Source organism: Lagenorhynchus albirostris, chromosome 2 (genome assembly GCF_949774975.1).
Source record: "Lagenorhynchus albirostris chromosome 2, mLagAlb1.1, whole genome shotgun sequence".
NCBI classification, from domain to species: domain Eukaryota; kingdom Metazoa; phylum Chordata; class Mammalia; order Artiodactyla; family Delphinidae; genus Lagenorhynchus; species Lagenorhynchus albirostris.
The window spans coordinates 103,777,151-103,789,071 of NC_083096.1; the positions used below are offsets into that span (position 1 = coordinate 103,777,151).

Below are 11,921 nucleotides of genomic sequence, written 5' to 3' on the forward strand. Positions count from 1 at the left end.
TGCACAGCTGCTGGCTTGCAGCTTTGCAAATAGTAGATTCTTGGCAAATAACTGCTGATAGCGTTTACAAAACCACTTTGGTTGCCTCAGAGCTTAATCTGGTTTTGACTTTTTTTTTTTAATCTACCAGTGACCAAAACCAAAAAAATCACTTAAACTAGGGTTAGACTAGAGTTTGGGAGAGCCCAGGAGTGTGCTATTGATCACCCTGATCACCCAGGTGCTTACATCACCCTGTTGCGTCCAGCTGGTTCTGTAAATTTATGTTAGCAACTACAATATCACAAGAAAGAAGACTAAGAACGGAGGGGGGATCAGCAGTCATTCGTGGTGGGGGTAAGGGTTTGAGGCAAGCATCATGGACTCTGGGAAGAGTCAGGTATAGGTAAAATCTTGCCCTGCCTTGGGGAGGAAAGCTCAGTTTAACTGTCTGTCTCTACTACACCCGAGCTCTCCAATGACAAGGTCTGTCTTTTTCATCATTTTCCCCAGCTCCTGACTCACAGAAAACACTCAAAAAATACTTGCTGAACTGAACACTTTAAAAACTCAGAAAAAAGAAAAAAACAGAAAAGAAGTAGGTCCAAAAAATGATGCTTCCAGACAGCCGAAGACAGTAGCGAAGGGCAGGCAAAACAACAGGGATGCTATGCTTTAAAAAATTTTAGTCACGGGGAATTCCCTGGCGGTGCAGTGGTTAGGACTCTGTGCTTCCACTGCCGGGGACCCAGTTCTGGGAACTAAGATCCCATAAGCTGCAAGGTGTGGGCAAAAAAAACCCCCACATTTAAAAATAAAAGTTAAAAACACTAGTAACGAAAGATAAGCAGGGAAAACTCGAGAAGGAGGAGGCATGCACACACTTTGGGTTTGAGTAATATTCAAGTTGGAAACTTGGCCCAAATCTCCTGAGAACATGTTACTCTATTGAAAAATCTCCCAATCTGGCTTAATATGAGAGATTTACAAAGAAGAGGAAGATAAAATGGAGAGAGTTCAGAAAATACTCAGCAGATATTCCAGGAATATGACTTGCTGCCAGATTTTCTAAGCTTCCATACTTCCTTGTGGAACTCGAGATTTTAAAACAGCTGGGATCAAAAGAGAATCTCTTTTACTATGAGTGAACAGCGCATAGCTTCATTTGGTCCCACTACTATGACTCTCCTAAAGAAAGAAGAAGAGGGAAGTGGGGCAGAAAACAGGTCAGCAAAGCTCTGGGCTTGGAAGAAAGGGTCTCTTGTGGCAGCCTAGGTATTTGCACGGGGACCAGTGAGGAGGAAGTTCTGCACCAGAGGCCTGAGGGGCTTATGGAAAATGGAAGAAGGTTTTCCCCTAGAAAAAAATGGCCGCATTACCTTTCTGAAACAGGCAGAAGCACTCAGCCCCCTGGACCCAGGCTATTTGGGGCTTGGTTTCCTCAGTGTGGTAATTCAGTGCCTCAGCAGGTCCTCTGGGATGAATGGTTCATGACTCCTGGTGTCCACAGGGCATAATTGCTGCCACATTTTGTCCAAGGTGTTTGTCAAATTGAAGGAAGCACAGGCACTAGAAGTTTTCAGGTTCATAAACCTACAGGCTTGCAGAGCTAGAAAATAGCTCCCTGTTCAAAAACTAAGCCCTTATATAATTGTTTGGTTTACACTGTTCTAATGGAAAAGGAAACCAAGTCCCAGAAGGATTAAATTACATGGCTGGCCATCCAGCCTTCCCTTCAGGCCCCACTCTGGTCCTCCTCCAGTTACTTCCCTCCCATGTCTGAGGAGATATGCCCACCAGACCCAGAAATCCCTGCCCAGCTGGTGTAAAGTCTGCTTCTAGGGCCTGGTGGGCCTCTTTCCTGGGTCACAGGTGGTCCTTGATCACACAGGGTCAAGTCTACACATGACACACGAGGCCCTTTGGGAAAGCAGGAAAACAATGAAAATCAGGGTGAGTCATGGGGCAGCTGGCTCTGCACCACCACTGTCCAATGTGGGAGTCCAGAGTTGAGCCTAGGTCATCATGGAGGTCATTATTTAGCAGTTTCTTAGCTTAATTTATTACTTTAAGGATTGAGACATATATGGGTGAGAACTCCCAAAAGGTACTCTCCTCAGAGCCTTTCCCAAAGCTCACCATGACACACACTTGGCTTTCTGAGCAGCTGCCTGATATCAGGGCTCAGACATTTATGTCTCGTGAGTCAAGCTTTGGCCAAACCAGTCATCCTCTTGGTTTTGTACATTAGTAACTTTCATAAGGGACCACAGCCTCTTGTAGCTGAATCCCGTAGTCTTGGGTTGTGGTGAGTTTCAGGGGGCACATGTTATCTACAGAGCAGTGCACACATAGCACCTGGTCGACAGCATCCCAGGCAACACAGCTTTGCTGTGGTGCTATTCTCATTTTCTACCAGAGCTTGGCAATCTCTTTGCTCTTGAATGATACTGACTGCTGAGTCCATCCTCTTATGCCTACTAGAGAAGCAAAGGGGTAAGAGAGAAGGTGAGAGGACACTGAGGGCAGGGGAGGGGCAGAAAGCATCCAATTCTCCACGTTCTGGAACTAAAGCAGTGCACAAGACACAGCCAATGTCTCTATGGTGTTAACATTCTCATGCGGGGGTCATCAAACTTTCTGAAGGGGCCAGATAGTACATATTTTTAACTTTGCAGGTCATACAGTCTCTGGTAGCAACTACTCAGCTTGGCTCTTTTAGCAGGGAAGAAGCTGTAGACAATATCTAATGGAAGGAGTGAGGCTGGGTTTGGTCTACAGATCATACTGTGCCCACCCCTGTTCTAGTGAGAAAGCAGAGGTTAGAAGACCAGCAAAAGCAGCTCCAGGTGCCTTTTAGGGACCCTGATACCACTTGTTTCCTTTCCTCTGTTTTATAATAGGGACTTCAAGTAACTCCAGTTTAGATGGGACAGCAGATGTTCAAAGATAAGTCCAAGGACAGAGAATGGAGATAATTTTCAAGCTCAGAAACTATCATTTCAGATCTCCAATCTTGACTGATGCCCCAGCTTACAAAATAATCCTTAGTGATAACAACTGACAGCAGCCTAGTTTACAGGAAGGTGTAACTGAGCCTGAGTTTTTACCTGCCTTGTATCTGCCTCACTTCATGCAACAAGATGTCTTAAAGCACAACATCAGTTCCTACCTATAAACCAGTGGTATTTGAGGGCCCAGCTCCAAACATCCATGTTGGTTTCCTCAGCTGACTCAGAAGCTCTTAGAAACATAATAATATGGTCAATAGGGTTGATAAATTTTTAAATTTGGGCTTTTGGGCAAAGGTGTCAGGGAAGAACCAGGAAGTCCCCATTTATTTTTAGTCCCCCTTTTGGAGAGGCGCTCCCTTTTTTGGAGTACCCAGTGGTATTCACTATAAAGACATGAGCTTTGAGAACTACAGAATGCTAAGCAATTATACAACTTTACACTTTTTGTTATTTTAATTGTTGTTACTCTCTGAAATTCTGAACTAATTAGTTTCCTACTTCTATTACTACTTATGTATTTACTTATTTGAACACTCCCCCTAGAAGTAACTAATTTCCATCTCTGCCACCACTCTTGCTCCCATAAGGATCCCACCTCACAGTACTAGGGCTCTGATATCCACACTTTCCTCTCCCTGCTCAGGCTCTTACTCTCAACACCAGTCCACCTTCCTGCATGGATGCCCTCCTCACCCCTTCTAGGCTCTTCCACCCCACTCAGGGCCATCAGGTCTCCCCCTCAGCCCCACGTGGACATCTACCCTGCTCTACCCCTACAAATGATTTGCTCAGGAAAGGAAGGAAATAGAAAAGGAATAGGAAGAGTAACTAAAGACTTTTGAAAAGCCAAACCTGAAAATTTTAGGAAGAAAACGTTAGACATTGTCTTCATCACATTGGGATGAGAAAAGTTTTCTTGAACAATAATGTTTGTTGTTAACACTTAACTGAGCACCAACGGTGTGCGAAGCACTGTTTGACACACTTGACATGTTTAATCATGTAATCCTTACAACTACCTAATAAGCAAGAACTGTGATTATCTCCATTTTACAAATGAACAAACAGAGGCCCAGAGAGGTTAACTTCACCTAAATTGAACAGTAGTTGTGGGGCTGGGATTTAAAACCCACAGAGTCCTGCTCCACTGCCCATACTTTTTTTTTTAATTTTAATTGATCGTTATTGGAGTATAATTGCTTCACAATACTGTGTTAGTTTCTGTTGTACAACAAAGTGAATCAGCCATATGCATACATATACCCCATATCCCCTCCCTCTTGAGCCTCCCTCCCACCCTCTCTATCGCACCCCTCTAGGTCATCAAAAAGCACTGAGCACCAAGCTGATCTCCCTGTGCTATGCTGCTGCTTCTCACTAGCTATTTTACATTCAGTAGTGTATATATGTCGATGCTGCTCTCACTTTACCCCAGCTTCCCCCCTTCCTCACCACGTCCTCAAGTCTATTCTCTATATCTATGTCCACTGCCCATATTCTTAATCACTATTCCATACAGCCTCTCAGAAGACACACAACAACTGAGGAACAAAGATGGCGGAGTAGAAGGATGTGCTCTCACTCCCTCTCGTGAGAACACCAGAATCACAACTAGCTGCTAGACAGTCATCGACAGGAAGACACTGGAACTCACCAAAAAAGATACCCCACATCCAAAGACAAAGGAGAAGCCACAATGAGACGGTAGGAGGGGTGCAATCACAGTAAAATCAAATCCTGTAACTGCTGGGTGTGTGACTCACAGACTGGAGAACACTTATACCACAGAAGTCCACCCACTGGAGTGAAGGTTCTCAGCCCCACGTCAGGCTTCCCAACCTGGGGGTGCAGCAACGGGAGGAGGAATTCCTAGAGAATCAGACTTTGAAGGCTACTGAAGTTTGATTGCAGGACTTCCACAGGACTGGGGAAAACAGAGACTCCACTCTTGGAGGGCACACACAAAGTAGTGTGTGCATTGGGACCCAGGGGAAGGAGTAGTGACCCCAGGGGAGACTGAACCAGACCTACTTGCTAGTGTTGGAAGGTCTTCTGCAGAGGCAGGGGGTGGCTGTGGCTCACCGTGGGGACAAGGGCACTGGCAGCAGAAGTTCTGGGAAGTACTCCTTGGTGTGAGCCCTCCCAGAGTCTGCCATTAGTCCCACCGAAGAGCCCAGGTAGGCTCCAGTTTTGGGTTGCCTCAGGCCAAACAACCAACAGGGAGGGAACCCAGCCACCCATCAGCAGTCAAGAGGATTAAAGTTTTACTGAGCTCTGCCCACCAGAGCAACAGCCAGCTCTACCCACCACCAGTCCCTCCCATCAGGAAACTTGCACAAGCCTCTTAGATAGCCTTATCCACCAGAGGGCAGACAGCAGAAGCAAGAAGAACTACAATCCTGCAGCCTGTGGAACAAAAACCACATTCACAGAAAGATAGACAAGATGAAAAGGCAGAGGGCTATGTACCAGATGAAGGAACAAGATAAAACCCCAGAAAAACAACTAAATGAAGTGGATATAGGCAATCTTCCAGAAAAAGCATTCAGAATAATGATAGTGAAAATGATTCAGAACCTTGGAAAAAGAATGGAGGCAAAGATCAAGAAGATACAAGAAATATTTAACAAAGACCTAGAAGAATTAACAAACAAACAGAGATGAACAAAAAAATAACTGAAATGAAAACTACACTAGAAGGAATCAATAGCAGAATAACTGAGGCAGAAGAACAGATAAGTGACCTGGAAGACAGAATGGTGGAATTCACTGCTGCGGAACAGAATAAAGAAAAAAGAATGAAAAGAAATGAAGACAGCCTAAGAGACCTCTGGGACAACATTAAACGCAACAACATTCACATTATAGGGGTCCCAGAAGGAGAAGAGAGAGAGAAAACACCTGAGAAAATATTTGAAGAGATTATAGTCGAAAACTTCCCTAACATGGGAAAGGAAATAGCCATCCAAGTCCAGGAAGCGCAGCAAGTCCCATACAGGATAAACCCAAGGAGAAACATGCTGAGACACATAGTAATAAAATTGGCAAAAATTAAAGACAAAGAAAAATTATTGAAAGCAGCAAGGGAAAAATGAAAAATAAGATACAAGGGAACTCCCATAAGGTTAACAGCTGATTTCTCAGCAGAAACTCTGCAAACCAGAAGGGAGTGGCATGGTATACTTAAAGTGATGAAAGAGAAGAACCTACAACCAAGATTCCTCTACCCGGCAAGGATCTCTTTCAGATTCGATGGAGAAATCAAAAGCTTTACAGACAAGCAAAAGCTAAGAGAATTCAGCACCACCAAACCAGCTTTACAACAAATGCTAAAGGAACTTCTCTAAGTGGAAACACAAGAGAAGAAAAGGACCTACAAAAGCAAACCCAAAACAATTAAGAAAATGGTCATAGGAACATACGTATCGATAATTACCTTAAACATAAATGGATTAAATGCTCCAACCAAAAGACACAGACTGGCTGAATGGATACAAAAACAAGACCCATTTATATGCTGTCTACAAGAGACCCACTTCAGACCTAGGGACACATACAGACTGAAAGTGAGGGGATGGAAAAAGATATTCCATGCAAATGGAAATCAAAAGAAAGCTGGAGTAGCAAAACTCATATCAGATAAAATAGACTTTAAAATAAAGAATGTTACAAGAGACAAGGAAGGACACTACATAATATCAAGGGATCAATCCAAGAAGAAGATATAACAATTATAAATATATATGCACCCAACATCAGAGCACCTCAATACGTAAGGCAATTGCTAGCAGCTATAAAAGGGGAAATCGACAGTGACACAATAATAGTGAGGGACTTTAACAACTCGCTTACGCCAATGGACAGATCATCCAAAATGAAAATAAATAAGGAAACAGAAGCTTTAAATGACATGATAGACCAGATAGATTTAATTGATATTTATAGGACATTCCACCCCAAAACAGCAGATTACACTTTCTTCTCAAGTGCGCACAGAACATTCTCCAGGATAGATCACATCTTGGGTCACAAATAAAGGCTCAGTAAATTTAAGAAAATTGAAATCATATCAAGCATCTTTTCTGACCACAATGCTATGAGATTAGAAATGAATTACAGGGGAAAAAAATGTAAAAAACACAAACACATGGAGGCTAAACAATACGTTACTAAATAACCAAGAGATCACTGAAGAAATCAAAGAGGAAATCAAAAAATCCCTAGAGACAAATGACAATGAAAACACGATGATCCAAAACCTATGGGATGCAGCAAAAGCAGTTCTAAGAGGGAAGTTTATAGCTATACCTCAAGAAACAAGAAGAATCTCAAATAAACAATCTAACCTTACACCTAAAGGAACAAGAGAAAGAAGAACAAACAAAACCCAAAGTTAGCAGAAGGAAAGAAATCATAAATATCAGAGCAGAAATAAATGAAATAGAAACAAAGAAAACAATAGCAAAGATCAATAAAACTAAATGCTGGTTCTTTGAGAAGATAAACAAAATTGATAAACCATTAGCCAGACTCATCAAGAAAAAGAGGGACAGGACTCAAATCAATAAAATTAGAAATGAAAAAGGAGAAGTTACAACAGACACCGCAGAAATACAAAGCATCCTAAGAGACTACTGCAAGCAACTCTATGCCAATGAAATGGACAACCTGGAAGAAATGGACAAATTCTTAGAAAAGCATAACCTTCCAAGACTGAACCAGGAAGAAATGAAAATATGAACAGACCAATCACAAGTAATGAAATTGAAACTGTGATGAAAAATCTTCCAACAAAGAAAAGTCCAGGACCAGATGGCTTCACAGGTGAATTCTATCAAACATTTAGAGAAGAGCTAACACCGATCCTTCTCAAACTCTTCCAAAAAATTGAGGAAGAAGGAACACTCCCAAACTCATTCTATGCGGCCACCATCACCCATCACAACCAGACAAAGATACTACAAAAAAAGAAAATTACAGACCAATATCACTGATGAATATAGATGCAAAAATCCTCAACAAAATACTAGCAAACAGAATCCAACAACACATTAGAAGGATCATACACCATGATCAGGTGGGATTTATCCCAGGGATGCAAGGATTCTTCAATATATGCAAATCAATCAGTATGATACACCATATTAACAAATTGAAGAACAAAAACCATGTGATCATCTCAACAGAGGCAGAAAAAGCTTTTGACAAAATTCAACACCCATTTATGATAAAAACTCTCCAGAAAGTGGGCAGAGAGGGAACCTACCTCAACATAATAAAGGCCATGTACAACAAACCCACAGCAAACATCATTCTCAATGGTGAAAAACTGAAAGCATTTCCTCTAAGATCAGGAAGAAGACAAGGATGTCCACTCTCACCACTATTATTCAACATAGTTTTGGAAGTCCTAGCCACGGCAATCAGAGAAGAAAAAGAAGTAAAAGGAATCCAAATAGGAAAAGAAGAAGTAAAACTGTCACTGTTTGCAGATGACATGATACTATACATAGAGAATCCTAAAGATGCCACCAGAAAACTACTAGAGCTAAGCAATGAATTTGGTAAAGTTGCAGGAACCTAGAAAAATGGTACAGGTGAACCGGTTTGCAGGGCAGAAGTTGAGACACAGATGTAGAGAACAAACGTATGGACACCAAGGGGGGGAAAGCGGCAGGGGGTGGGGGTGGTGATGTGATGAGTTGGGCGATTGGGATTGACATGTATACACTGATGTGTATAAAATTGATGACTAATAAGAACCTGCTGTATAAAAATATAAATTAAATTTAAAAAAGAAGAAGACACACAACAAGACAAACACATGTGCACGTGCGCACACACACACATACCACAGGGGAAAGAATAATTAACTTGAATACATTAAAGTGAAAAACTTCCATAAAACAAAACACACTCTAAAAAATAAAGACGGACCCTAAAGAGAAATTATTTTTCAATACACAGAAGGAACAGAAGGTTAGTATCCAGATATAAAGAACTCCTATGATGCAGTAAGATAAGACAAACACCCAAAAGAAAAGTGAGCAAAGAATATGATAGGCACATCACAGAAGAGGAACTCAGACAGTCACTAAACATACGAAAAGATGCTTAACCTCACTAATAGTCAAGGAAATGAAAATCCAAATAAAAAGTCATTTCACAGCAGCAAAAACACAGCAACACATGGGTGTTTCTGCCCCGGGAAGCCCATTAGTGACGCAACACCCAAGGTTTTTATTTTGTCACATAAGCACTTTCCAACTAGCAGGTTCCAAAATTCCAGACTCCCAGAGGGAAAGCAGGTGCTCTGCATAAACAACAGTGTTGCACAGTTGAGGCACAGGTAACCACCCTTATCTGTTAAAGAACAGTGAGAACACTCCAGAAATCTGAGTTCGCAGGCACCAGCCAAGGGCCAACCTAGCAGGCAGGCCCTTCTAGAATGCAGCAGCTTCAGGTCTGCTATGGCAGCCCTTTTCTGCAGAGTGTACATGGATATGATCATTTTGAACAGCAGTTTGGAAACATCTAATGAAGTTGAAGACACGCATGTCCACTGGCCCAACAGTCTCCTCCTAGGCCTATTCTGTATTAGGGCATGTGGAGACACGGTCAGGTGTACTCTTTGTAGCCTTGTTTCTAAGAGCAGAATATCAAAAATCAATCTGGATATTAATCAAAGAATTGATAAATGAATTATGTCCAATTCATGCTATTGATGTCCTGAAGCAGTGGAAAGGAACTAATTAAAAGTATGTATTTCAAAATTGATAAATCTCAAAACTTAATGGTTAGAAAAAATATCTAATGGCAGCAGGATAGAAAAAGCAAGGCCTTCCTGGCTACTCAGTCTAAAATTTCAACTGCCCATCCCCATCCTGACATCATACCCCCTTCTCTGCTTTTTCTTATATCCTTAGCAGTTATCACTATCAAACATTCTATATGTTTTTACTTTCTCTTCTTGCTTATTGTCTCTCTGCTCCTCTAGAATGCTTGAGGGCAGGAATTTTTGTTTAGTCTCTTACTTTTTCTGGTTGTTACTAACCAAACCGTTTTTTATTTTTAATTCTTGACATTACAGAACTAAACTGAATTTAACATTCTGCTCTTACATTTCTTATCAACAAATATAAATAAAATCCATGATCCAAAAAACCAAAAAAAAACCTAAAAACAGAGAAAAGCTGATAAAATAAGCTAAATATGAATCCCAGCATTAACAACTGAACAGAGAATGTGATTTTTAAATTCCTGGGGAAGATAAAGTTGTGTAGAAACTGAACACTTAGAAATAATTTAAAACCTGGAAATGACTGGCCAGAAATTACACAGCTGGATTGTGAGAATACAGCATAAAGGGGTTATGAGTGAACCTACACCATTCTAGCTGCACCTCATGCCTTCTCAGAGGATAGCCTGGCATTGATTAGATTCCGGGCCAGACTAATACTGGCAACAGAACCAGTGACAGTAATCTACCTTCCAGGAGAGCCTTCCACTGGGTTGGCAGTTCTGATCTAGGCCCTGGACATCTGGCAGATGTCATTAATGTTGGTGCCTTGGTGCCTGACTATGCAGCCAATTAAGCTATTTGGAATGGTGAATTCATGGGTAGTTTGACTAAATGCATCCAAACTTGCCCAATAGCCTTGATCTCTGGAAGGCTGGAGTCAATTCTGGTAAATCCAGTCTCGCCGTGCATCACGGCAAAGTGAGAATGTTGTCTTGCCACCGGGTTCAGCTTAGCCAGATGGAGTGGAGAAATGGTGTGTTGTCCTTGAATTGAGTAGGGCATTTAGAGGTGGTCCCTTCAGGTCATAGATGGTGTGGGGTAGCCTGCAGCATCTCTGCACCAAACTTGGCCACCCTCACAGATGACTAGAGAGCTATCTGGCATGGGCTGGTACAAAATGGTCTTGACTCTCCATTCTGGGGACTGGGAGAGCATCTCCCGCATGCCTAGGCAGATCTGCTTGGTACACTCGGTGACAGACTGCAGCACACCAGCAATGGTGACAGCCCTCTCTGTGGACTTGGCCAGCATTTCCCCCACCCCCAATGCCAAAAACAGTGTCTGGCCATAGTAGCTACTCAGTAAGTATTTGTTGAATTAATGAATGAATAGGGTATGCTGCTATTTTTATAAAATTTAAAACATGTGAAAGTACTAAAAATTATTTATAGATACATATATAAGCAGTGAAAAATGCTATGCTTGAGGAATATGAACACCAAATTTAGGACATGATCGCTTCTAGGTGGGAGGGAGGGGAATGAGATTCAGGAAGAGACACAAAGGAGCCTCAACTATATGTGTAATTTTCAAATTTCTTAAAAATATCTGAAGCAAGCATGGTAACATATTAAGAGTTGACAAAACTAAGGGGTGGATACATAGATAGTTGTAAGATTACTCTCTCTATTTGTTGTAGGCTGGAAACAATTCATTTAAAAACTATCGTATCCAGAGCTAATATATGACACCAGCACCCGCTACCCCCTGACAACACCACCACCATCAGAGGCCACCCCAGGAATATCCACAGCAGCGTGTGGAAGACTCTTCTGAATGAGAACTACTCCACTTCTCTCACCCCTCTGCTGAATTGGAAGATGCCAGATATTGAACCTTACTCACCTTTGCATCCCATCTCTCCTGTGACCTTTCGTGATTGTCTTACTATAAAATGGATTTTCAGTTAATATTGAATAGGGTAGAATGAAAATGCTAATTTGGGAAATGGCAGGCAGAACTGGCTACATAATTTTGCGGGCCCAGTGAAAAATGAAAGCTTATTAAAAAATTATTTAGAATTTCAAATGGCAATAGCCGGGCATTAAACCAAGCACAAGCGCACAGGCCTCCCACCCATGAATCCAGCCCCGAGGGCAGGCTTTGAACACAGAACTCGTAAAGTA

General features: G+C 41.9%; 1 pseudogene; it reads right to left on the reverse strand.

Annotated features, from left to right (window-relative positions):
- Window positions 1-10,396: 10,396 nt before the first annotated feature.
- LOC132515501 (poly(rC)-binding protein 1-like) lies at window positions 10,397-11,648 on the reverse strand (annotated as a pseudogene).
- Between the last annotated feature and the right edge of the window lie 273 nt (window positions 11,649-11,921).